Below are 27,760 nucleotides of genomic sequence, written 5' to 3' on the forward strand. Positions count from 1 at the left end.
TCCGCAGGCTGACGCTCTATCCACTGAGCCAAACCGGTCAGGGCCATTTTTATTCTTAATATATATATACATACATATAGTTGTTTGTGTATGGATAAAATTTACTCACTCATTCATTAATCAGTATACATATTCTGACTGGTGCTGTTCGTCATGATGGGAACATAGTCCAAGTCCTCACGGAGCCTACATTACAGCAAAGGCAGCAAACATTAAACTAATTATGAAATTAATGACTTAACTGCAGCTGTGATGAGACTTCAAAGGGGAAGTCCAGGCTGTGAGGAGGGCATCCAAAACCAGGAGATCTGGCCTCATCTGGTGAGGGTCAAGCCAACTGCAAGACAAATATATTGTTTCCCAGAAGCAACAGAATGCCAGGAGCTCATGAAAAGAAGTGGCCCATGACTGGCAGCAAGAGAGGACATAAGGTTAGGGACCCAGGGTCAGTCAGGTGTGGGCAGTGTCCAAGGACACAGATTCTCTAGGGATCTTCACAGAGACCTAGTTGTGTGCTAATCTGGCAGGAAAACTGGCTCCTCACCAAGCCCGTCCAGACAGAGATGCAGAGGAGGGAGAGAATCTGGTCAGGGACTTCTGCTTGGAGATGGAGACAGTGGAAGGGCCAGCTAGGAAAAGCTGGGGAAGAGGAGAGCTAGGGAAGTTGGGCAGGCTCACCCCAGCACACATAAACTTGGACGAAAGGTCAGACCCGAGTTTATTTACAAACAAAGTACATTACTTGCATTCCCTAAAGTAATATTACTAGGGAAGCATTCACTATTAACCAGAAGTCCCTCAGGACTGTAAACTCCTCTCAGAGCAATGATAAAGTATCTGGACCCTTCCGTCCAAAAGAAGAGATTGGATTGTCCCTTAGCTTTGGCTCAGTAAATGTAGCCTCCTTGGAATAGCCAGGTGGAACATGCCTTTCTGTTTTCTTTAACATGGAACAAATGTGCTGAGTCTAAAAGAGACTATACCTATCAGTTAATCCTTTTTTAAAAACTATGAAACATTTTAAGTACATGAGAAGTACAGAGAACAATATACAATACCTACCACCCAGAATTTCAAAGGCTTAACATATGATTAATACATTTATTTCAGAATAAAACATTACACATACAGTTGAAGTCCCTTTATATCTTTCCCCAAATGTATTCCCCTTTCCTCCTGGAGGTAACTACTTTCCTGATTGACATGTAACCTTCATATAAATGGCACACATATGTGAAAGCTACATGTATATGAAAAGTATATATCCACAAATAATATAGAATGGTTTTGTGCATCTTAAAACAATTTTTACAATAAATTATCCAAGTCTTATTGTACTATCAATTATTAGTCTGCAATTTTTTTGTTACTTACTATTATTTTTTCAAGATTCATAAATATAGATCTAGTTTATTCAGTTTGCTATTGGTTGTATTCCATTATGAGGATACACTAATTTGTTCATCCATTTCACCTACTGGCAGGCATTTTAAAACTGTAAACATGCAAATATCACAGACCATGCTGCTGTAATGAATCTCTTTGAGTGTTACTTTAGGTATACATGTGCATGAGTTTCTCTAAGATTTATACCATGCAAGGGAATTTCTGTGTTTCTAGCTTTTAATCTAAATATGACTCTATCATCTTTAAGGGCAGAATTTATCTTCAAAAAGCTTTGATCTTGGGGTAACAGATTTAGTAGGACCAAGGATTGCTAATGGGTGATACCATCTTGTGAAATAATTAAGATACATTTACTTCTGGGACATTTAGACACTGGAATTTTTAAATCAGTTAATAACTATAACTCATCAGTTTGTGTATTAGAACTTACCTAGCATAAATAACTTTCATTACAAGCTTCTATTTTATCAGTATGTATTCCCTTCACCCTAGTGTTTTAGTAAAAAAAAAAATCTTAGTTCCTCTAGAGAAATCTCAGAATTATATCTCTTCCCATCTTTCATAACCCAAAGGCTATTTTTTCTATCATACTGCATATAAATTAATTATATTAATAATAACTGCTCAGTGCAAGCTTTAGATCTTTAGATAGTAACTATTGTTACCATTCTGTGTTTATCTAATTTCAGCCAAGAATCTTTATATTTTAGCTATACCATGATTTCTTCAAGGAAACCTGCTAAAATTATATCACTGGTCTAGAACCCAGCTGAGCTCACCTGTAAAACCTAAACTTTTGAATTAATAAACATTATTTTAGCTATTAGCATATTAAAACATTTCATTTCAACTATTTATATGTGTAAATCAGATGTTAACTAGAAAAGTGTGAGACAAAGGAATCAAATGTTAGGAGCAAAGTGAATCAATGACCAGTATAAATGATGTATTGTCATTGTCTTGTTTTCCATCCACAGAAGAAATAATGCGATGACTCGTTCATTCACATTTGCTTGAGAAAGATGTGAGAGCTGATATGTAGCTTTAGCCATATTTACTGAACTTATTTAATTCAATTAGTTTAAATAAATCAGGTTATCTCAACTTAGAACATAAGATGGTATTATCTGGGGGGAGGGGGGAGGAGATAAATTGCCAAACATAGCAGAAATAAAAAGTCTTTTTTCCATTCCTGACTTCGTAGATATCCTCTAAACTTTAGATGACCTGATATCATTCCAGAATGGGCCAGAAACCTTGGATTCTCCCTGACTCTGAGTTGTACTGCTGAAGCTGATCAAAAGGAAGCAACCCACAATTTGTATATCAGTACCAACAAGTACCCAGGTGTTCATATTTCAAGCTCACCAGATAAAAGCAAAAGTTTACTTTTGCTGAGAAGAAAGTGTACGTTTACAGGCACTCCTTAATGATGTTACTTATGGTGGCCAGTTTTGAAGGTCAAGATTACAGATGGGAGAAAATTTTGTTTTTAATTTGAACTTCAACTGAATCCACCAGTTGAGCGCTACTGACGTAGGCCAATGCTGAGGCCAAGGGCTTCCCTGTCCACCATCTCTCTATGGGGCAGTCTCAGAAATTAAGTCCAGATCCAATAATAGCTAATGGTTTTTAGCACTTAATGTGTGTCAGGCACTGTTTTATTCATTGTGTTAATTCATTGAATCCTCATAAACCATATGGGTCAAATGCTATTATCATACACATTTTACAGATGAGAAAACTGAGACATAGGTTAAGTACCTTATCTAAGTCACTTAGCCCCAGAGCTTGGGCTCTTGAGCACTAGACCACATGGCACATTTTACATGGCTCCAGTACGGCTACACATTGGTTGTGTCTTGAGCCCTCCATAACCTAGGAAACTGGATCTGTTCTGGAGCCATTCCAGGTTTGGGGACCCCACTGCCAGATCCAAAATCCAGAGGACAAGACAAAGGAAACCAGGAGTTGGATCTTCCATTCACTCTGAGGAGGACATCAAAAAGTCCTTGGAGATGCTTCAAATCAAAGCCAGTATAGAGCAAGATCACCTTGGGTTTTTCTCCAGGCTATCATTTCACAAACCCATTAATAATCCTTCAAATGCTATTGGCTGAACTACTATCAGCACTGAGAGTATGATAGTGATGAGAGATCTCTTTGGTCAAATAAATACGTAAAAGGCAACATTCTACTGAAGATTAACTATGAGCCATAATAAGTATGAGCATATTGACGACTCATGGAAATTCTGCAATAAGGAACACGTTTAACTTTGTGCCCCTTAACATTGCCATGGAACAGAATTTGGACGGAGCTCCAGAATGAAACTGACCAGTGGCACCTTAAGACTGCTGAGAAAAGATATAGATGCTCTCTGGTCCCCCTTGTCTTGAAAACATTCCACAAGGGCAGTTATAGCCCCTGCACTCCCCTTCCTCCCAGCCTGGCCTCAGGGAGGCCTTCTCCTTTGAGAACTTTGGCAGAGCCTGGGTTCTGAGGTTGGTACACCACACTCCCAGGCCTAGGCTTAACTTCGTAAGTCCCCTTGGACTTTTCTATCCACGTCTTAATGTGTGGCCGTGACCAACTTGAAAATGAGCCATTCAGTTCTGATCCCAAAACCAGGCAGCAAGACATTTTGTTTGGATTTTTAGATGATCTTTGGCAACGTTCCATATAAGTGGTTCCTCAAAAGGCAGTGAGTCATAAACATCCATTATGGACAGGAGCAACTGGGTAATAATAGAACGGACAAATGCTGTCCTTATGGCCTTTTCTCCAAAGGAGGGCTAAATTAAATTAAGTTTGTTCCCACAGTACATTACTCAGTGTTTCTTATGGGTATGAGAAACCTGGAAATCACAAAGCAAGCCACAGATGAATTACTGTTAAGTCAAGTCACACAACTAACAGAAAGTTAAATTCTTCTGTGGCCAAGCACAACATTTAGTCCCCAGTCTATCAAAGATCACCAAGCCAGGAAGTGACCACTTTAGAGCTACCTACTGTTTTAACCAACCAAAGATCTCAAAGCACTTTAAAAGTGTAAACTGATTAGGATTTTCACTTACTGGAGCAGAACCATACATAGGGTAGTGAAGTTGTTTTATGAGATCCCACCATCTTCTTTTTTTTCAGTTGCTAGGGAAGATAGAGTTAAGACTGACATTTTTTTAACCACTTAATTGAGGTATGATTGACATATATACATTTATACATATTTTATGTGTAAAACTTGATGAGTTTGGAAAAATGTATACAGCCATGAAACCATACCATAATCTATGCCATTAATATATCTATCACCTCCAAAAGTTTTCTCCCATCCTTTTTTATTTTTATTACTATTATTTTGTGTGTGTGTGTGTGTGTGTGTGTGTGTGTGTGTGTGTGTGTTAACAACAGTTAACATAAGATCTACCTTCTTAGGAAAGTTTTAAATATTCAATACAGTATTGTTATCTTCAGGCACGATGCTGTAGATTAGACCTCTAGGACTTATTCATCTTATATAACTGAATCTTAGTAGTAATCTTTGACTAAGACCTCCATATTTCCTCCTTCTCTCAGCCCCTGTTCCACTCTCTGCTTCTATTAGTTTAACTATTTTAGATTCCTCATATAAGTGATAACATGTAGTATTTGTCCTTCTGTGTCTGGCTTATTTCACTTAGCATAATGTCCTCCAGATTCATCCATAGTGTCACAAGTGGCAAGATTTCCTTCTTTTTAAAGGCCAATAATATTTTGTTATATATATATATATATAAAACTTTTCCTCCATGCATCTGTTAATAAATAATTAAGTTGATTCAATGCCTTAGCTATTGTTCATAATGCTGCAAATATCTCTTTGAGGTTTATTCCTTTGGATATATACCCAGAAGGAAGATTACTGGATCATATTATGTACTTGCTATAGGGCTATCCATGAAAATCATAAAGATGATTAATGTCATTTTGTGTTTGTTAAGTTATAATTGTCATAAGAAATACATGATACTTCTCGTTAGATTCTTACAATAATAACCTGAAGCTGTTATTATTGTAAGAATCTAATGAAATCTGCACAAAGGGTGATAACTACGTGACCTTGGCCATAGTTCTCTGTTTCTATGACTTTAGTTGCCTCAAATCAAAAGAGAGGATTACAGAAGAAAAATTACTAAGTTTCTTTTAAACTTTGAAATTTTATGACTATACCACAGCCTGTCATAAGATTGGAAATAATCCATTATGCAGAATTACATAATTTGTATTGAACTATTCATGTGAGTTTCCCTTAAAATTCCTCAAAGAAATGGTAGACTCCCTTTCAACAGTAGACTAGAAGAAGCAGAGGAACAAATTAGTGAGTTAGAAGATAGGGGACAAAAACACACCCAATCTAAACAACAACTGGAGAGAAAAATTAGAAAGCAGGAGAAGAGCCTAAGGGAGCTTTAGGACAACATGAAAAGAAGTAACATACATATAATAAGGGTGCCAGAAGGACAAGAAGAGAAGCAAGGATTAGAAAACCTATTTGAAGAAATAATGACAGAAAACTTCCCTGATTTGAGGAAGAAAAAAGTCACACAAGCACAGAGGGTCCTAAACAAGGTGAACCCAAAAAGACTCACACCAAGACACGTGGTAATTACAATGGCAAATGTCAACAACAAAGAGAGAATCTTAAAGGCTGCAAGAGAGAGACAGAGAGTTACCTACAAAATATCGCCCATTAAATTATCAAATGATTTCTCAACAGAAACACATCAGGCCAGAATGGAATGGAATGAAGTATTCAAAGTGATGCAAAGCAAGGAACTGAATCCAAGAATACTCTATCCAGCAAGGCTATCATTCAAAATTGAAGGGGAAATCAGGAGCTTTGCAGACAAAAAAAAGGCTAAGGGAGTTTATCACTACCAAGCCAGCAATGCAAGAAATGCTAAAGGGACTGTTGTAAAAAGAAGAAATAGCAAGGAAAGAAGGAACACAGACATAAAGAATAGAAATGGCTACAAACAAGTACCTATCCTTATATATAAAAAGCCAGGGACTGTCACAACCGAAACAACTGGACGGACGACCGAACAGCAGGCTGTGTGAGGTGACCAGGTCAGCAGGGGTGGGGCGGGGGGGTGCAGTGAGGGACAACCAAATGACTAAACAGCAGGCTGCATGGGGCAACCAGGCCAGCAGGGGGGGCAGTGAGGGATGACCAAATGACTGAACATCAGGCTGTATAAGGCGACCAGGTTGGCAGGAGGGGTAGTGAGGGGCAACCATGTGAGTGTGGGGGGGGGGCAGTGAGGGGCGACCTGGCCAGCAGCAGAGGGCAGTTGGGGGTGACCTGGCCAGCAGTAGAGGGCAGTTGGGGAGACCAGGCCAGAAGGGGGGCAGTAAGGGGAGATCAGGCCGGCAGGCAGGTGAGCAGTTAGGAGCCAGTGGTCCAGGATTGTGAGAGGGATGTCTGACTGCCAGTTTAGGCATGATCCCTGGGATCGAGCCTAAACTGGCAGTCGGACATCCCCCGAGGGTTCCCAGATTGGAGAGGGTGCAGGCTGGGCTGAGGGGACCCCCTGTGCACGAATTTTGCTCACCGGGCCTCTAGTCAATAATAACCTTAAACATAAATGGACTAACTGCTCGAATCAAAAGACATCGAGTGGCTGAATGGATAAGAAAACATGACCCATATATGTGCTGTCACAAGAGACCCACCTCAAATAAGGGACTCACACAGACTGAAAGTGAAGGGATGGAAAAATAGTTTTTCAGGCAAATGGAAATGAAAAAAAAAAAAAAAAAAAAAAAGCTGGGGCAGAAATGCTTATATCTGACAAAATAGACTTCAAAGTGAAGGCCATAACAAGAGACAGGAAGGTCACTTCATAATACTAAAGGGATTGATACAACAAGAGGATATGACTCTGGTAAACATTTATGTACCCAATGCAGGAGCACCCAAATATATAAAAAATCTGGATGATATCAGGGGAGAGATCAACAGCAATATAATCATAATAGGGGACTCTAATACCCCATTGACATCACTGGATAAATCCTCTAGACAAAAAATCAGCAAAAAAACAACAAAACAAAACACAGCAATCCTAAATGACTCACTAGATCAGATGGACTTAATTGATATCTTCAGAACATTTCACCCCAAAGCTACAGAATATACATTCTTTTCAAGTGCACATGTGACCACATATTGGGACAAAGGCAAACTCTTCAAATTCAAAAAGATTGAAATCAGATCAAGCACCTTCTCAGATTACAATGGCATAATATTAGAAATAACCACAATAAAAAAATTCAAACACTTGGAGGTTAAATAGCATGTTATTAAGCAATGATTGGGTTACCAAAGAGATCAAAGAAGAAATAAAAAACATCCTGGAAACAAATAACAATGAAAACACAACAGTCCAAATCTATGGGAGACAGTGAAAGCAGTCCTGATAGGGAAGTTCATAGCATTACAGGCTTACCTCAAAAAAATAAAATAAAAATAAAAATAAAAAATAAAAAGAAAGGAAGAAAAAGAAAAACTGGTAATAAATTATCTAACTCTACAACTTAAAGAATTAGAAAGACAGCAACGAGAAAAGCCCAGAGTGAGCAGAAGGAAGGAAATAATAAAGATCAGAGTAGATATAAATGACATAGAGACCAAAAAAAAAAATACAAAAGATCAATAAAACTAAGAGCTGGTTCTTTAAAAGGATAAACAAGATTGATGAACCTCTAGCCAGATTCACTAAGAAGCAAAGAGAGAGGACCCAAATAAACAAAATCAGAACTGAAAGAGGCAAAGTAACAACAGACCCCACAGAAATACAAAGAATTGTAAAAAAAAAAAATACTATGAACAACTCTATTCCAACAAACTGGTCAACCTAGAAGAAATGGACATATTCCTAGAAAAATACGACCTTCCAAAATCAATCAAGAAGAATAAAAAAATCGAAATAGGCTGATAACTAAAGATGAAATTGAAGCAATCATCAAAAGACTTCCAGCAAACAAAAGCCCTGGGCCAGATAGCTTCACAGGGGAGTTTTATCAAACATTCAAAGAGGAACTAAAACCTATCCTCCTCAGACTATTTCAAAAAATTCAAAGGAAGGAACACTTCCAAGTTCTTTCTATGAAACCAGCATTATCCCAATCCCAAAACCAAATAAAGACACTACAAAGAAAGAGAATTACAGGCCAATATCTCTGATGAACATAGATACTAAATAATCCTCAACAAAATCCTAGCAAATCGGATCCAGCATTACATTAGAAAGATCATACACCATGACCAAGTGGGCTGCAAAGATAGTACAATATCTGTAAATCAAAAAATGTGATACATCACATAAACAAATTGAGAGACAAAAATCACATAATCATATAAATTGATGCAGAAAAAGCATCTGACAAATCCAACACCCTTTCTTGACAAAAACTCTCAGCAAAGTGGGAATAGAGGGATCATACCTCAACATAATAAAAGCCCTATATGACAAACCTACAGCCAACATCATACTCAATAGGCAAAAACTAAAACCATTTCCCCTAAGAACAGGAACAAGACAGGGATGCCACTCTCGCCACTTCTGTTCAACATAGTACTGGAAGTGCTAGCCATAGCAATTAGACAAGAAGAAGAAATAAAAAGCATCCATCCAAATTGGAAAAGAAGTAAAACTGTCATTATTCGCAGGTGACATGATATTATACAGAGTAAAGACTCCATCAAGAAACTACTAGATTTAATAAATGAATTTGGCAATGTAGCAGGATACAAAAGTAACACCCAGAAATCTATGGCTTTTTTATATACCAATAATGAACTCACAGAACGAGAAACAAACAAACAAACAAAAAGCAATCACATTTACCATTGCACCAAAAAAGTTAAGATACCTAGGAATAAACTTAACTAAGGAGATAAAAGACCTGTACTCAGAAAACTACAGGACATTGGAAAAAGAGATAGAGGAAGACATAAACAAATTGAGGAATATACCATGTTCATGGGTTGGTAGAATCAACATCATTAAAATGTCCATACTACCCAAAGCAATTGACATATTTAATGTAATCCCCATTAAAATACCAATGGAATATTTCACAGACCTAGAACAAACTCTCCAAAAATTTATATGGAATAACAAAAGACCCCGAATAGCCACAGCAATCTTGAGAAGGAAGAACAAAGTTGGAGGGATCACAATACCAGATATCAAGTTATATTACAATGCCACTGTTCTCAAAACTGCCTGGTACTGGCACAAGAACAGAAATATAGACCAATGGAACAGAACAGAGAACCCAGAAAATGACCTAAGCCAGTATGCTCAATTAATACTTGACAAAAAAGGCAAGAGCATACAATAGAGAGAAGACAGTCTCTTCAATAAATGGTGCTGGGAAAATACATAGATACAAGCAAAAAAAAAAAATGAAACTAGACCACCAACTTACACCATACACAAAAATAAACTCAAAGTGGATAAAGGACTTAAATATAACACTGGAAGCCATAAAAATCTTAGAAGAATCCATAGGCATCAAAATAGCAGACATTTGTCATAGCAACATCTTTATCGATATGGCTCCTAGGACAATGGAAACTAAAGAGAAAATAAACAAATGGGACTTCGTCAAAATAAAAAGCTGCTGCACAGCAAAAGAAACCATCAACAAAACAACAAGAAAGCCCACTGCATGGAAGGGCATATTTTCCAATGTTATCTTTGATAAGGGTTTAATCTCCAAAATTTATAGGGAACTCATACAACTTAACAAAAGGAAGACAAACAATCCAATCAAAAAGTGGGCAAAGGACCTAAATAGACAGTTTTTGAAAGAGGACATACAGAAGGCCAAGAGACATATGAAAACATGCTCAAAGTCACTAATCATCTGAGAGATGCAAATCAAAACAATAATGAGGTACAATCTCACACCTGTCAGAATGACTACCATCAACAAATCAACAAATGACAAGGGCTGGAGAGGATGTGGAGAAAAAGGAACCCTCTTGCACTGCTGATGGGAATGCAGACTGGTGTAGCCACTGTGGAAAACAGTATGGCGTTTCCTCAAAAAATTAAAAATGGAACTTCCATTTGACCCAGTGATCCCACTTCTGGGAATATATCCCAAGAAAACAGAAACACCAATCAGAACGGATATATGCACCCCTATGTTAATAGCAGCACAATTCACCATAGCTAAGATTTGGAAACAGACTAAGTGCCCATCAGCAGACGAGTGGATTAGAAAACTGTGGTACATCTACACAATGGAATACTACACTGCTGTAAAAAAAAAAAAGAAGGAATTCTTACCATTTGCAACAGCATGGATGGACCTGGAGAGAATCATGCTAAGTGAAATAAGCCAGTCAGAGAAAGATAAATATCACATGATCTCACTCATTTGTGGAATATAATGAACAACATAAACTGATGAGCAAAAATAGATCCGGAGTCATAGAAGCAGTGAACAGACTGTCCAACCTATGAGGGAAGGCGGGAGTGAGGAAGTAAGAGATCAACCAAAGGACTTGTAAGCATGCATATAAGCATAACCAATGGACACAGATTGGGGGGGGGGGGTAAGGGCATGTGCTGGGGGGTGGAGGTGGTCAGGGAGAGGTTAATGGGGTAAAAAGAAGACTTATGTAATACTTTAAACAACAAAGAATTTAAATTTCTTAAAAAATGGAACTCCCATTTGACCCAGTAAACCCGCTTCTAGGAATATACTCCCCAAAAATCAGAAACACCAATCAGAAAGGACATATGCACCCCTGTGTTCATAGCAGCACATTTTACAAAATTTGGAAACAGCCTAAGTGTCCATCAGCAGATAAGTGGATTAGAAAACTGTGGTACATCTACAACATGGAATACTACGCTGCTGTAAAAAAGAAAGAACTCTTACCACTCGCAACAGCATGGATGGAACTGGAGAGCATTATGATTAGCAAAATAAACCAGTTGGAGAAAGATAAATATCACATGATCTCACTCATTTATGGAACATAATGAACAACATAAATGATGAACAAAAATAGATTTAGACACAGAGAAGCATCAAACAGACTGTCCAACCTAAGAGGGAAGGTGGGGCGGGGTAGGGGGTAAGAGATCAACCAAAGGACTTGTATGCATGCATATAAGCATAACCAGTGGACACAGACAGTAGGGAGGTGAGGGCATGTGTGTGGGGGGGTAGGGGGGTAGGAGGGGAGTAGGGGTGGCCGGGGAGAGGTCAATGGGGGAAAAAGGAGACATATGTAATACTGTAAACAAAAAGAACTAAAAAAGAAAAGAAATGATAGACTCTTCAAGGGCAGAGCTGCAGCTGTCATTTCCTATACCTTTTGCAAAGCATCTTGTACCATGTCTGTTTGGTTCTCTACTAGGTCTCCAGGCCTAGCACAGGGGCTGTTAACCAGCTCATCTCAAAGGAGGAACAATTCTTGCCCTTGCTAAACTACTAAAACATCACACCCAGTTCCACTAACCTCCTAATGTCCAAGCAAAATGGCCTCTTTTTGGTCCTTATTCTTCTTCATCACTCTGTAACTTGAACCATGGGATTCAACCTTCTGTGTTTCTCTGAGCCATCTGTATGTGTCTCAGTGGTTTTGACCATTAATCACTCCTTTAAAGAAAAATAGCCCTTTCTGAAGAAGTGGGTTGATAGCCATAGCTCCTCTGCTTGAGTAGTTAGGTGAATAATGGTGCCACTTATTTTGATGTGAAAGACTGGGAGAGAAATGCAGTAGAGTGATAAAGAGCTCCATTTTGGGTATTAAAATTTTAAGCTATCTAGGTAAATAGTATATTGATTGCCAAATAATGGATTTGGGCAATAAGGATGTCACTGGTTTCTAATTGGAAATGTGGTCTGTGGTAGTTCCATGGATATATCCTTATAGCCACCTCCCTTCTAGCTACAACAGAAAGTCTCTGTGAAGGATCTGATCAGTGTGACTTGGACCCAGTGCCCAAGTGCTAATAGACTCCTAAGACTGGATCAGACCTGTCATGTTTTCATTCCTGTGGCTGGTGGGCACTAGGGCCAGAGAAAGTATGCAGGGTACTTACTAGAAAGAGAGTAGAAGGGTATGCCTCCCAAACAACAAAAATAACCACCAAAGGCAGAAGATTTGGCCCTGCTCCTGCCCACATAGCAACTTTTTTTTCAAAATACAATAATCTGGATTTTGTTTCATGAGAGACAAAAGTTACACTGCAAAATGATAGCTCTATATAGGCATCTTTGCAAAATAAGCTGATTGACGATACAGCCAGTTGTCCACCTCTAAGTAATTCCCACTTAGTGGCAGAAAGACTGAATAATAAATTGGCTACTTGATCTAAGTTTTATTCATTTACTCATTAAACAAGTATATCTTAGGTACTTAATATGTGCCAGGAGATGTGGGATATATAGCAATGTATAAGACGAAGTCATTAATCCCGTGGTGAGATTGAACCCCATCAGGAATGTAAGGCAAACAAGAATGGGCTATGTGCCATTTGAAACGAAGTCTGCTCTGGGAACCTGGCTGTGATCATTTGTAAGAGGGGGTGGTACCAACGCAGAGGAAAAGGAAGATATCCGAGAATAGGTTTTGCCAACATAGGGAGACAGGAGGGACAAGGTGGGATTGTAGAATGGCCAAATATCCATTGGCCTGAATTCTAAATGTGCATTATGAGGTGCTAGGATACAGGGGTTGAAAGGTAGGTTGGGCCAGATGATAGAACATCTTGCATGCCAGGCTTGAAGGCCTGGGTTTGATAGGACCCCTCGCAGTGTTTGAACGGAGGAGTGGCAGGCTCCATACAGTGCCTCAGGAAGACTGACTTGATGCTGCGTTGGGGAAGCATTAAAGGTGGAGTGACAGGGAGGAGTCAAGAGGTCGCCACACCTTCTGTGCATGAATGATAGAGCTGAGCTAGGGACAAGATGGTATCACTAGAGAAGAAAGGGTGGAAGAAAGAGATGGTATGAAGAAATGTCTGACCGGACTGGAGGAAGTGGGGGTAGGGAAGAGTTTCAGAGAGGAAGGAAAAGAGGACGTAGTCAAAAGTGACAAGTTTAGAACTTAGTGAAAAGGAAGAAGGCAGCTTGACTATAAAAACTGGAGGGTCTGGGGATTTGGGGAAGACAAGGCTAGTTGATTTTAGACATAGTTGATTGAGGGGACACCTCAAGGCACCAAGGGGACAGCCTGGAGCAGATTTTCAGCAGCGGGTTGGACATATGGAAAGCCACTGGATTGGAGATGAGCCTTCACCAGCCATTAGCTGTCAGGTGAGCTCTGAAGATGTAGAAAGCAGAAAAGATGTCTGGGCAGAAAATGTTGAAGGAAAGGCTGAGGTCAGTACCTTGGGGAGACATTTAGAAATGAATTGGGTAGTGTCAAGAGTCAGAGCAGGAGTCTGAGAAGAGGTCAAAGAATAAAAGAGAAAAAGTGGTTGTGGTGGAGCCAAAGAATCATCAACAAATCTTTCATTTTGCTTAGCTTAACTTCAGAGAAATGGTTACCTTGTGGCAAGTTGAAAACACATCTTTTATCATTACAGAGGCAGATTCTTAGGCTGAGTAGTGATTTGCATGCAAAATGTGCTATATGTTCTCAGTGAAGCAAGATTGAGCACCGTAGTTTGGGAGTGCATTTGTCACTTGAGTTAGAGTAAAAATCTCCCTGTCTCTCAAAAGAGGGCAAGCCTTGACCCCACAGGCAGGGTCTGGACTACTTTGGGATCTTCCTTTCAGACTCTATTCAGGAATGGAGTGGGAACTGGGAGAAAGGGAGCCAAAGAACTTGAGATTCAAAGAAAGGAAGTTCACATAGAGGCAGAAGAAGGCGTGGATTATTTAGGGAAAAGAAGGATTTTGTGGCAGAAAAGTTAGAAAATCACATCTAGAAATAATTTCCTCATAGCCTGCCTCTCTCCCTCTCTCTCTCTCTCTCTCTCTCTCTCTCTCTCTCTCTTTTACTAGAAGATGGGGAAAATGGGAAAATTAAAAGGGGAATTAAAATATAAAACAATGATGTCAGATATTCAAGTTAGTACATTCCATTCCCTCATCCAGAAACTTGGACATTACATTATATGTGAATTGCTCACTTTTAAAAATAACTGAAAGTCACTTATGTCTAAGAAAATGCATGCTGAACCTAGAAACACAAAAAGTACAAAGAAAAAAATCAGTTGCCTCTAACCCCTAATCCAGAGAACCTACTGCTAATTGTTGGTATATAAAATTCTACCTGTAATTGGACAATTAGGCTATTTTCTATCTTTTACTCTTATAAACAACTAGAGGCCCAGTGCACGAATTCATGCATGGGTGGGGTTCCTAGGCCTGGCCAGCAATTGGGGCCAATTAAGGCCATCTTGCCCAGTCCCGATCAGGGCTGGTGGCCAACCTCCTGTGGCCCCTCTTCCCGCCAGCCAGGGGGAGGGGCCACGGGAGGTTGGCTGGCTGTGGGAGATTGGCTGTAAGAGCACACTGACCACCAGGGGGCCACTCCTGCATTGAGCATTTGCTCCCCGGTGGTCAGTGCATGTCATAGCAACTGGTCGACCAGTTGTTCCAGTCGTTCTGGTTGTCCAGTTGTAAGGGTCGCTTAGGCTTTTATAGATAGATAGATAGATAGATAGATAGATAGATAGATAGATAGATAGATAGATATTATGATGAATACCGTCGTACATTCATTTTTAATACTTGTTTGCATATTTACTTACCATCAATCCCTTTAAGTAGATTTGTTGGGCAAAAGGAGAAGCCCACTTTTTAAAGCTTTTGATAAATAGTGCCAGATTACTCTTCCAATAATTCTACAAATCTGATCCTCGGCCAGTATTGTAACACCGTGTCAATTATCCCCCACATTCTCATCAAATTTTTTATATTATTTGTATTTCACTTAATACATAACTGAGTTTAATTTTTTCCAAATATTATTAACCATTCCTAATTCTTCTTTTATGAGTGGTTAGTGTACGTCTTTTTGCCCATTTTACTTTTGGGGATGTTCATCTTTTTCTTATTTTTTAAAAGTTTATTAAATGGTAAAGATATTCATTTTTTTAATGTGTCACATACATTGCAAATGTTTTATTCATAATCTTTTATCTTTGGTGTTTAAGTTAATTTTAATTTTTTTAATGTATAGAAACATTTTACAAATTTAAATGTATATAGTTAAATATGTCAATAGCTATGGTTTCTTCTATGCATGTTATACTTACAAAAGTCTTCCCTGCCACAAGGTTGAGAAATGTTCACTTATATTTTCTTATAGCTTTTTAAATTGTTATATGTGTATGTATATATGTAAGCGTGTGTTTTATCTAAACACTTTGATCCATGTTTATTTTATTTTATTTATTTTTTTTTAAAGATTTTTTTTAAAATATATTTTATTGATTTTTTACAGAGAGGAAGGGAGAGAGATAGAGAGAGTTAGAAACATCGATGAGAGAGAAACATCGATCAGCCGCCTCCTGCACATCTCCTATTGGGGATGTGCCCGCAACCCAGGTACATGTCTTTGACCGGAATCGAACCTGGGACCTTTCAGTCCACAGGCCGACGCTCTATCCACTGAGCCAAACCGGTTTCGGCTGATTTTATTTTTTGTATCTTTACACGTGAATAGTAAAACAGCTAGGATTAACACAACATATAACACATTTTGTCCTGAGGAACTTTGTTCAGGAAGACACAAATTGGTGAAAAATTGGTCCTAAAGTCAGTTAAATTTGGACTGACTCCCATACTATAATGCCTCTTTTAGGAATTAATAATAACCATTATCAATCTACTAAGGAATCCTGATTAGTTTCAACTTGGGGCTGTATAAATGTATTTGAGCATGGAACACTTTCTTTGCAACTCAACTACTAAATTCAAACATATCTCTATTGAATGCCTGATATTTTTAAACATATAGAATTATAGAAAGTTATAGGTGAGCAAGATATGATTCTTATCATTAAATATGTGAGAAGTAGACATAATCTTTAGGGCTCATCAACTGAATGTGTAGAAGGATGAGGGAAAAGGAAAGTTCAGACAAGAGTCCCAGTGACTGGCAAATGGTGCCATGTTGGGTCTGGACATGCTCAGCTTGGACTGACAGTGACATACCCAAAAGGGGGCAATGAAAGATGCAGAACTAGAGTTTAGGTGAGAAGGACAGAGGTACAGATTGGAAGACATCAGCACAGAGCAGATATATAAAGCTCTTAGAGTAGATTAATCCAATGAAAGAGAAGAGCAGAGAGCCACAACGTGAGCCCTGGAGTATGGCTACCTTCAGGGAGCTGCAAGAAGAGCTAGGGAAAGGAAAAAGATGATGGCATCAGAGAGGAAGAAAGAAGAGACTTGAATAAATTTATAATCATTCTGAGATCTTTCATTAAAAATTAATTGATAATTTCTTGAATGAGAAGCTTGGAACAGAGGGTCAAGTGACTTGCTCAGGGGACCATGATGAATCAGCAGCTACACAGCAGTCTACCACACATGAAATGCAACTGGAAATGCAGAAGCTGAGGAAGGAAATCAAAATTCTACAAAGTATATGCAAGAACTACATCATTTAAAGATGCAAATAATTTAAAATAATCATCATGATTATAAATGAAATTGGCCCTTCTGCTCTGGGAAAGGAGAAGTAAACAGACTAGTGGAAGAGAGAATGGGTGGTAGGTGCTCTATGAACCGGGATGATCTGAGGTTAGTGGTTAACTCCAGTGTTAAAGGTGGTGAGTGGGCAGGAGAGTTTACCAACAATGAGTAAAACCACAAGAACTTCCTTAAAGAGTTGTCAGTCACAGAATGTTAGGATTTGTGAGAAATGTTTTTTAAACCATAGGCAGAGGAGTCACTGATTCTGAGGTGGGAATTGAATATTCAATTGGGTCACATATAAAACATCCTTCTGCTTGAAACTGTTCTCATGGCTTCCATAAGGGCATCTGCTCTGGTTCATTACCTTTCTCTTTGGTTGCTTGTTCTTTGTCTTCTCTTCCTCTCTTCCCATTCCTTAAATTCCATGTCCATAGAACTGGTTGCCTAAGTCTAAGTATCATCTCTTCTATCTATAGAATCAGTTGCTTAAATTATTTTCAGAAGATGTTTTCATCTTATTTTGTCTCTGTTCAGTATTTCTTTTTTGCCCATAGTTAAAACCAACCTTCGCAGTCCTCTGCTCCCAACTATCACCATCTCTGGAAACATTTCTTGAGGGTGTGGGAGTCGGACAGGGTCATTGTGTAGGGATGACACTGGTACTGGCAGAGGCTATGGGGATACATGACCTTTATATAAAAATAGATCTATCTTTTGGGTTTATCAGATTTCGCATGCACAGGCAATACATGAATTTAAAATGATTTGTGAGCTACTTGTTTCTGAAGTGTTTCAGTAGTTTATTAAGAAATAGGTAAATATTGTGCTTTTCAGAGCCTCAGAAAGGGGAACTTGGGGGAAGGGGTGGGGATCTATCCTGGAGTGGGCCAGCCTAAATAACACTGGTGTAACCAAGGTTCTGTTAGGATTTCTGTGCATATAATGTAGTAAACAGGTATCATTCAGAGGTGATAAACAAGAGCCGTTTTAACAATGTTGAATACATTTGGCTGTTCTACAGCCTTTTTCTTTCCTTCTCAGAGAAGTTCTGTTTGCCTAACTCTCAAATTGTTGGTGTGGTACATTCCTTTAGGACCAATTAAACATAACTTTGGGTCAGTAATATATTTGGCTGACTCTGGTTCAGTATTCTCTTAGGTCATTGTAGTCTCATGTACAGGAAATTAAAATGTTCAAGTTACCTAAAATGAGTTCAGACCAATAAAATCAAAGGAAATACAAGTTGAATTGTATTACTTCTGTAAGTTGCTTGCTATTAAAAAGGGTTAAGAGGTCAAGTTGCCCACCAGCCATGCACTGTTCTGACACTTTCCCCAGGAGGAAAACTTGTATGAAGGTCAAGGTGGAGGCATGGCTAGAAGAAGCCACCATTCCAAGGTCTCCCCATCACTCAACCTCTCTTCCCCACATCCTGGATTGTTATTAGTGCCTCCAAGATTATCTCATATGTCACTGGCTTAGATTTTGAAATGGTCCTCAACACCAATCAAGGAATAATTGACATTATAGCTAACACTCATTGATTGTTTACTATGTGTTAATCACTGTTGTAAAAACTTTATATTCATTAATGAGTTTGACCCATTATTATCTCCTCTTTAAAGATGAAGGAACTAAGGCACAAAGAAGTTAAATAATTTGCCCACTGGTAAGTGGAGGAGCCAGGATTCAATCCAAGTAATCGAACTTCTGGGATGGTATAAAAACAGCTGGCGGAGAGAAGAAACACAATATTCAGAATAAGCAAATGGTCCAGGCAGCACTAAGAGATGGAGTTGGGTATAAAGCAAAAGCGATGGATACAATAAGGCAGATACGGGCACAGAAGCAAAGACTTCCATCTGCTAGTAAGTGCCCTGATCACTCTGACCCCATCATCCTGCCAGACTAGTCTTCTCCTCCCTCCTTTACATGCCATCCTTCTTGCTTTCTGCTGCCCCCTTCTGGAATGTACCTCTGTCCAATTTCCCTCTCCACAGCTTGTCTAGTCCAGGAAAACCCCTCCAAGCTTGACTACATTCACTTTCCGTGACCATCCATCACACTTACATATATTTCACTTATCATTTAGATACATAACTGCACACTGCTTTGTATTGTTCCTTGGCAGTTTCATGCGCTTCTTGCTTATTCCTCCAAATCAGAGAGGGACCGTGTCTTAGGTACGATCCTTCTTTAGTCCCCCTTCCCATCCTCCACCATCCTGTCCTAAAGCTGACCACATAAAAGGCATTCAATGAAGACTTGTTTACTCAAGTACCATTATTGTGGAAAACCTTCTCAATGACCTTTGTATGAGTAAGTTCTCAATTTTCAACTTTCTATTCATGTGTGGCATGATGTGGTGATCCATTGTTTTAAATTACATCCAGAACTTCTGTTTACTAAGTATGGTTTGAGTTATTTCATACAGAAAAAAAAAAAAAGACTGGCTTCCGGAAAACATTTTTTATAACATTATTATTGGCAAATCATACTGACATGGAGCTACTTCATTTTGGCTGAACTTTGAACACAGATTCACATTCTCCAAGTTTCTTTTGGAGTCAACATTACTCTCATGCAAACTTCCTAAGACTGCCAGCTAAATCTCTCAGTATGAAACAGAAATGGCCGTCTATGCAGAAAAATGACCTAGCTAAAAGTCCAAAGTCTGTTCATTTTATTGCTTTTACTTAAAATGTTCTATAAGCAGTGAGTCTAAAATTGCCAAATGGTCACCATATGTATAAGCCCAGGCAAATCAAACAAGTTTCTACTGTAATTAGATAATAATATGGGCTACCTTCTGTCTTACTATTTGGACTTGCAATATGAGCAGTAAGTAGCAGACAATATTATTTCTCATGTCTCAGGCCAGTGTCATTCCAGAATTCACAGTACACAGTACTCAGAATTCTGCACATGCCAATAATTGCCCCAATTTCCAATTGTCTTTGAAACATCATGATAGAGGTTTTTTTCTTAATGATAATACATTCTAATACTCTAACCTTATTAAGTTATTCAAATTTTTTGTTTTTGAATTCTGTCTTCCAATTAGATTTCAAACCATGAATAAATAAAACAAGTTTTACATTCCTTGGATCTCCTGCAATACCTAATTTCAATGTTTTAAAACCAGTAACTCAATAAATTTAATTGACTCATGAGCAAGTCAACAAAAGCTTGAGTAGCGTTTTCCATCAGATACTGCAGGTGTTTGTTGGCAGGAGGTGGGGGGGGGGTTGTATTTTGTTGTTGTTTTGGTATTTGGTATTCAGAAGAATGTTATCATATTTATTTACAAATTTTACTTATAAATATTTATCCTATTTTCAGTCAGAGGGTTACCTAGAGTAAAAAAAAACCAAAAAACTAGTTAATAGAGAGCTTTTACATATCTTATTTTTCAAATACATTTTTTACATTATTGAACTCTTTAACTTTTGTCCCAAATCTAGCCCCATCTCAGTTTTTCTCCTTAAACCAATGCAAGGCCAGCTGGACATTTTATAAACAGCATCCTCACTGATAACTTGCAGGGTTACCCCATGTCTGACAGCTAAGTCCCTAATGCTTAGCAACACACACAATGATCTCAAAGACTACTCACATCAAAAAGCTAGGAACCTACTGAACCCTACTGCCCAGATCTCTAATGTACCCCAGGTTCCTCTATCACCCTAGGGTACTGATAACCAGTGGAATTCCATTCCAGACTGTGTACACCAGCCAGTTGGTTTGCTCCTACTCCCCACCTAGTTTTTCTTTTGATCTTTCTTTCTCTTCTTGTGTCTTCTCTCCTCTCTTCTTCTCTCTTCTCCTCTCTCCTCCCCTTTCATTCCCTTCCTAATTCCCTTCTCTTTCTCTTCCTTCTTTATTTCATTCATCAACTATTTAACAACACTATATGTGATAGAGCCCTCTGTGAGGCTTTCAGGACACTATGTTAGAGTTTATGATTGAATGGAGAGGTGAAGATTAATAAATTGATGACGAATTGTGATGAGTTCTATGAAGGTAAAGGACAGAGAGATATGATAGCAGGTTCCAGAGATCTGGTCTGATCAGAAATGTTGAGAATTCACTTAGCTTTAAACTTAGATCTGGGAGATAGGTTAAATGTACTAACTTATTTCCCTTTTGTCTTTTCTGTATTATTTCTGAGAGAAATATTCCATCTGCCAGCTGCTGACACCTAGGGCCCAATGTTATGTTTTCATAACTTCTCTCTTGCTATGCTAGAATTTTCTCAATAATCAATAAAAACATTCTGAAACTAGGGTTTAGACATGGATTTGATATTTAAAAATTGTAAAGGTGGTATCTGTATAAAACTGACCTCCCCCATAGATTGGTGCCCCCGTGGACATATATTCTCTCCTGCCCCTCTTTCTTCTCTGGTTCTCTCACATCACACACCTCCTCCATCCCCATCACATGTTTCGGGGCTGGCCTCATCTGCTACACCCCAGGTTGGACTTGACCTCTGTGGGCTTCCCCACCCTGTTTCTTCCTCCTGCTAATGTTTCACCAATCATCTCATTAATGAAATACATCAAAAATCTTACTAAAGAAAGTTTCCATTGTTGCCAACATACTTTGTATATCTTTTCTAAGGCAGAAAGTATATTTTATTCATATTTTAATAGCAAGAGATTATTCAAATCAGTTTTACTTGATAAAGTTTAATGTTGTCAAAGACATGGGAAAAAATCAAAATTATAATGCAATATAACTGACACTGTAAAATTTGGGGGATTTATTGGCAGTATCTGCCAAAATTTTAAATGCACATGCTCCTTGACCCAGCAGATCCTCTTTGGGACATGCTTGTACAAGTTGTACAAAGATGTATGTAGAGAAATGTTCACTGCTTCTGTTATAATAGAAATTTAAAACAACCAAATGGTCCATCACTGGGGGATTGGAGAAATAAACAATGGTTCAATCATATTAGGGACACTTGTTGCCAATAAAAACAATGAGATAATCAGTGTGGACTGACATGAATAGGTGTTCACAATATATTGTTAAGTAGAAAAAAATCAAAGTATAGAACAATATCATCGTATGATCCTATTTCTGATTTAAAAAATCATAACAGCAATTCTGATAGAATATGTGAACAGTAGTCGTCTCTGGGTGGTGGGCTATCTGGGAACATTTCTGATGCATCACCTCTGTAATGTGTGAACTTTCATGGTGAGCATGTATTATTTTGTTCAACAAGTAATCATGGCTGTATATTTTTATATATTAACTTAGAATGGAGTTGCCCCTCCCCACCCCCATTCCCTGCCTTTATTCTGTTGCATTCCTATTCGTTTCCTCAAGGAATGCAACAGAAAATAAAAATAGCTTTCCCAGTCTTTCTGGTTTTTGTGTTCCAAAAGCATAATCCCTTGGAGAAAGGAATTTATGTGCATGAACAAAATGTTTTATTGGATGGCATGAGGAAGGTAGAGTCTCCTTCAGATGAGGACAAGATACACCTGACTGAGATAATGAGAGAGAGAGTATGGGAGGCATCAGAGGGAGAAAGAGAATTTTTGAGTTTCTAGAGCAGAAATAACCTGCACACACCATTCTCAGTAGGTGGGGCAACAGACAGGGGTAGGAATACTTAAGATTCCAGAAAATAAATGTTTGTATCTAGGCCAGGAGTTACAACTCAGACACATACGGGGTCTAGATAGGTGGCCTAAATGAGGAAGCATAGCTGGTTGTAGAAGACTGTGAGGAGGGAAATGGCCCACCTCGAGGGGCTGCAGGGTAACAGGATTGCTGCCTTTTTCAAATCTAAAGTTTGTTACAAACTCTTAACTTTTATATTATTTATTATTATTTTATATTTTATTGATTTTAGAGAGAGAGGAAGGGAAAGGGAGAGGGAGAGGGAGAGGGAGGGAGGAGAGAGAGAGAGAGAGAGAGAGAGAGAGAGAGAGAGAGAGAGAGAGAGAGAGAGAACTATCGATTCAAAAGAGAAACATAATCCTGCAGGTGCCCTGACTGGGAATCGAACCCATTTCCCTTTGGTGTACAGGATGATACTCCAATCAACTGAGCCACAAACTCTTAATTTTTAATTGGCTCAAATGTCCAGGTCAAACTAAATGTACTTGTCCTAGTCCATTGGGGATACTAAAACAAAAATAACATCTATAATAATAAAATCGTAATATGCTAATTAGACCGGATGTCCTTCTGAAGGACAACCTTCTGGATGAAGCCGGGGCTGCAAGGGAAACCAGGTGCCAGAGGGAAGGAAGGCCTACTCTTGCACGAATTTCGTGTATCAGGCCTCTAATAAACTTATAAACAACAGAAACTTATTTCTCACAGTTCTAGATGCTGAAAGTCCAAGATCAAGGCACCAGAAGATTCAGTGTCTGGTGAGAGCTTGCTTCCCAGTTCACAGTCATCTTGTTGTGTCCTCACATGGTGGAAGGGGTGAGGGAGCTCTGAGGACCTCTTGTATAAAGGCACTTATCCCATTTCTGATGGCTCTGCCCTGTTACCGCAGCACCTTCCAAAGGCCCCATATCCAAATACCATCACCTTGGGGATTAAGATTTCAACATATGCACTGGGGGAGGTAGCATAGTCAGTCCATTACAGTGCCTGTGGGTTAAACCCAACCTACAGGCCACACATGGGAACTGATCAAGGAAGAAGAGGCAGCCTCACAAAATAGTTCCTGTGCTCCAAGCATGGACCAAGTAGAAGGAGCTGTGGGCATCTCGCCACAGGTGCCAGTGGAGTCCAGGCCCACATGCTCCTCCCACCTCCAAGGCCCTTCTTCAGACCCAGGACCAAAGACACTAGATTGAAGAAGAGAGGTGAGAGGACAAGACATCCCAGAGGACCTGATGCTATGCTTTTTATCTGTCAGTACAGGTGACTGAAGACCGAGTCAGAAATGAAATTGAGTAAAGAAAGAATTTAGCCCAGCTGGCATGGTTCAGTGGTTGAGCATCAACCTATAAACCAGGAAGTCATGGTTCAATTCCCAGTCAGGCCACATGCCCAGGTTGTGGGTTCAATCTCCAGTGGGGGGCATGCAGGAGGCATCCAATCAATGATTCTCTCTCATCATTGCTGTTTCTCTCTTCTCTCTCTCTCTCTCTCTCTCTCTCTCTCTCTCTCTCTCTCTCTCTCTCTCTCTCTTTCCCTCTCTCTCTCTCTCCCTTCCTCTCTGAAAAAAAATTTTTTTTAAAGAATCATGAATACTATAGATTGTTATAATCCCTGTAGGAAAAGCAGAGGTGCTCTGCCAGCACCCCCATCTCCTTCCTCCCCCAGGGAGATAGCCTTCCTAGGAAGCACAGCCCTGGGAGCTCCGCCCTGCACTGCCAGAGGCAGGCAGGGGCCTTTGCCTCACTGCTCCTGCTCTCTTCCTTCCACCAACTGCACAGATGCTTCCTTCCCTTCCTGCCCAGTCCATGCCAGGACCTAGGCCCTGAGCCCCATATCCCACCACTGTCACCAGGCACGTGTGAAAGTCAGGCCCCTGTAGGTGAGGGGTTGGGAGTGAGAGGCTGGGAGGAGGCACTTTTATTTCGGGGACTGTGAGAAAAAATGAGCTCCTGGAATCCCCAGTTGGGACCAGGAACAAATAGGAACAACGTAATAAGGAGGGATTTGTTTCTCCACTGCTGTGAATATTATAGTGTGGCCGCATTCAATCATGATGTGAAGACTGCCCTGGAAAACCAAACCATCTCCTGACCTTGAAAAACACTGCGGGGAGAGGCATTTCAAGCACCACAAACCTACCAACAAAACCTTGGCTCTGCCCTGGCTGGTTTGGCGCAGTGACTAGAGTGTCAGCCTGAAGGGTCCCAGGTTCAATTCTAGTCAAAGGCACTTACAGGGGTTGTGGGCTCCATCCCCAGTTTGAGGTGTACAGGAGGCGGCCAATCAATGATTCTCTCATTATTGATATTTCTATCTCTCTCTCCCTCTCCCTTCCTCTCTGAAATCAATTTAAAAAAAAAACTTTTTTAAAGCTGTGGTACATTTACACAATGGACTACTACTCAGCTGTAAAAAAAAAAAGGAAAAAGAGGAAATCTTACCTTTACAAAAGCATGGATGAACCTGGAGAGTGTTATGATAAGTGAAATAAGGCAATCAGAGAAGGACAAATACCATATGATTTCACTCACATGTGGAATCAAGTGAACAAAATAAACAAACAAACCAAATAAAAACAGACTCATAGGTACAGAGAACAGACTGACAGCTGTCAGAGGGGAGGGGCGGGGTAGAGGGCTGGGTGAAAAAAAGTGGAGGGATTAAGAGAAAAACCTCACAGACAACAGTATAGTGACCAGCCGAGGAAAAGGGGGTGGGGAAGTAGAAAAGCGTAGAGGGGAGGATAAATGGTGATGGGAGGAGACTTGACTGTAGGTGAACACACAGTACAATATACACATAATGTATGATAGAGTTGTACACATAACCTATATACTTTTATTAACCAATGCCACACCAATAAACTTAATTTAAAAAAAAAAACACTTATCATCTCCCAATCAGCTTAGATGTCCATTCTTTCAGAAAGTCTTTCCTGATCCCTGAGTTAGACTGAGGTGCCCTCTGCATCCTGCACTTCCTTCCTGAGTGTGCATAGTGCGCTGCAGTGTAACCCCCTATCATCTGAAAGCATCTCACTCTAGACTTAGAGCTGTGAGGAATGAAGAAACTTACCCACTTTCTTTATATGCCTTTTATGCACTGATCTTATTTCATTTTATATTTATGGTTTAGACACTTGGGCAAAAAAATATTGTATTTCTTTATTTTCCTCAAACCAATTTACTTGAATTCCAAGTCCCCGTCATGCCATGCTGGTGTGTATATCGATCTCTAGTTCTTGGCCCTCCTGCAGGACCCAGACCCCAGGGAGGTTCCTCTGGGCCTCGGTCGGTCGCCAGGACACCCCATGGTCTCCTGATTATCAGTTATGCCGATTCTGTGCTATGCCTGCGGGCACTGGAATCCAGGCAAAACCAAGAGCCATGCAATCCTTTCTGTGAGGTCTCGTGACTTCCAGGGAACTAGAGTTTCCACACTCCTAATCCCACGCAGCTAGCCCTGAAGACCTCGCCTCTCTTTGCAGGCCACCCAGCACTACTTCCTCAATGCACTTGGGCCCTTAAAAATCAAAGAAAGGGAAGTGTCTTGCCAGCAACTTCTGCTTTCTGTCCGGCCGGAGGCAAAGTCAGTGAGGGAGCATAAAGAATGAAATACAGGAAGCAACACATACATTTGTATCTCAGAAAATTTCCCAGCCATTTGTATCTCACCCTGGGCCCCCCTACAGTGAGTAACACCACCCCCACCTCCTTCACCCCGACCAAAGGCGTCCACATGCTAATCCCTGAACCTGTGTATATGCTACCTTATATCCAAAAGGGGATTTTGCAGATGTGACTAAATTAAGGATCTTGAGATAGGGAGATCTTCCAAGATTTGCTGGGTGAGTCCTATGAGGAGGGAGGCAGGAGAGTCAGAGTCAGAGAGAGGAGACATACGGATGGAAGCAGAGGGCAGAGAGGAGAGATGCTGCACTGCTGACTTTAAATGTGGAGGAAGGGGCCACGTGCCAGAGAATGCAGGCAGCCCCTAGAATATGGAAAAGGCAAGAAAGTGGGTTCTCCTCCAGAGCTCCCAGAAAGAACACAGGCTTGCCAACACCTTGATTTCAGCCCAGTGAGAAATGGTTTGAGTTTCTGGTCTCCAGAACCATTAAGATAATGCAGACATTATAAGCTAAGCCAACTGTTTGTGGTCATTTGTTACAGCAGCAGTAGGGTTAGCAATAATCGCTGAGGACTGTGACCATCTACATATATCACATAGGACCTTACCAAGTGTCTTGCACAGAGCACTCACACAAATGTTTCCACAATCCTCTGCCTCTCATAAATAGAAACCTAAGACATTGAAAGACAGCATCCGGGACCTAAAATATGGTTTAATCTGCAGGACTGGGGCAGGATCATTGTTTGATTTAAAAATGCATTGCCAGTTTTTTGAACCTGCTCTCATTTATACCAACAAATCATTATAAGCAGGGCAGAAGTGGACATTTCCTTGGGCGTGAAACCCAAACTTTGTTATTTAAGATTTGTTTTTACCCACTACACTTCAAAGAAAATAATTCCATTTTATGGCTCCATACTTGAAGCATTTTCTTCCTTTTAAGAAGAAGATTGTACAGTAGTCCTACCTGTTTTCTTTTTGAGGCCAAATGAAACTAGATTTGACAGAACAAGTCTACATATTGTCATAGGAGTCTTTCCCCCTTTATCAAACATGAGTTTAATTATTAAAAAACCCATTTTCTGTCCCACATCCTGGGAACATCCTTAAGACAGAGGGACTATAATCTTGACCCGCTCAGGGAAAGAAAGCCAGGAATTTTTATGGCATGTCAGCATGATGTAGTGGAAGAGTCACAGCCCAGGAATCAGGAGACATGGCCCCTCAGCTCCCATTGTGGGAGTCGAGTCTCTGGGTGCCAGGTCTGGCAGCTTGTTCACACCCTGTTTCCTCTCCCCCCACGTGTAAGATGAGGGCTGAGACAGACCGTCTCACACATGCTGTGGGGATCTCGTCAAAGCAGGTGGCCTGACTTCCGGCGTTCTAACCAGCCCCCAGGGAGGCT

The 27,760-nt window shown here is 39.9% G+C and overlaps 1 long non-coding RNA gene across 1 annotated transcript in view; it reads right to left on the bottom strand.

Moving 5' to 3' along the window:
• The window catches only part of LOC118655359, a 70,699-nt gene that overhangs the window by 17,088 nt on the left and 25,851 nt on the right, over positions 1–27,760 (bottom strand). Inside the window, exons 12-13 of the long non-coding RNA XR_004967258.1 lie at positions 18,747–18,809; positions 110–186 (exon numbers count right to left, since the gene is read on the bottom strand). This is a non-coding gene — a long non-coding RNA (uncharacterized LOC118655359). The remainder of the gene's footprint in view (positions 1–109; positions 187–18,746; positions 18,810–27,760) is intronic.

Source organism: Myotis myotis, unplaced genomic scaffold (assembly GCF_014108235.1).
Source record: "Myotis myotis isolate mMyoMyo1 unplaced genomic scaffold, mMyoMyo1.p scaffold_m19_p_1, whole genome shotgun sequence".
NCBI lineage: Eukaryota > Metazoa > Chordata > Mammalia > Chiroptera > Vespertilionidae > Myotis > Myotis myotis.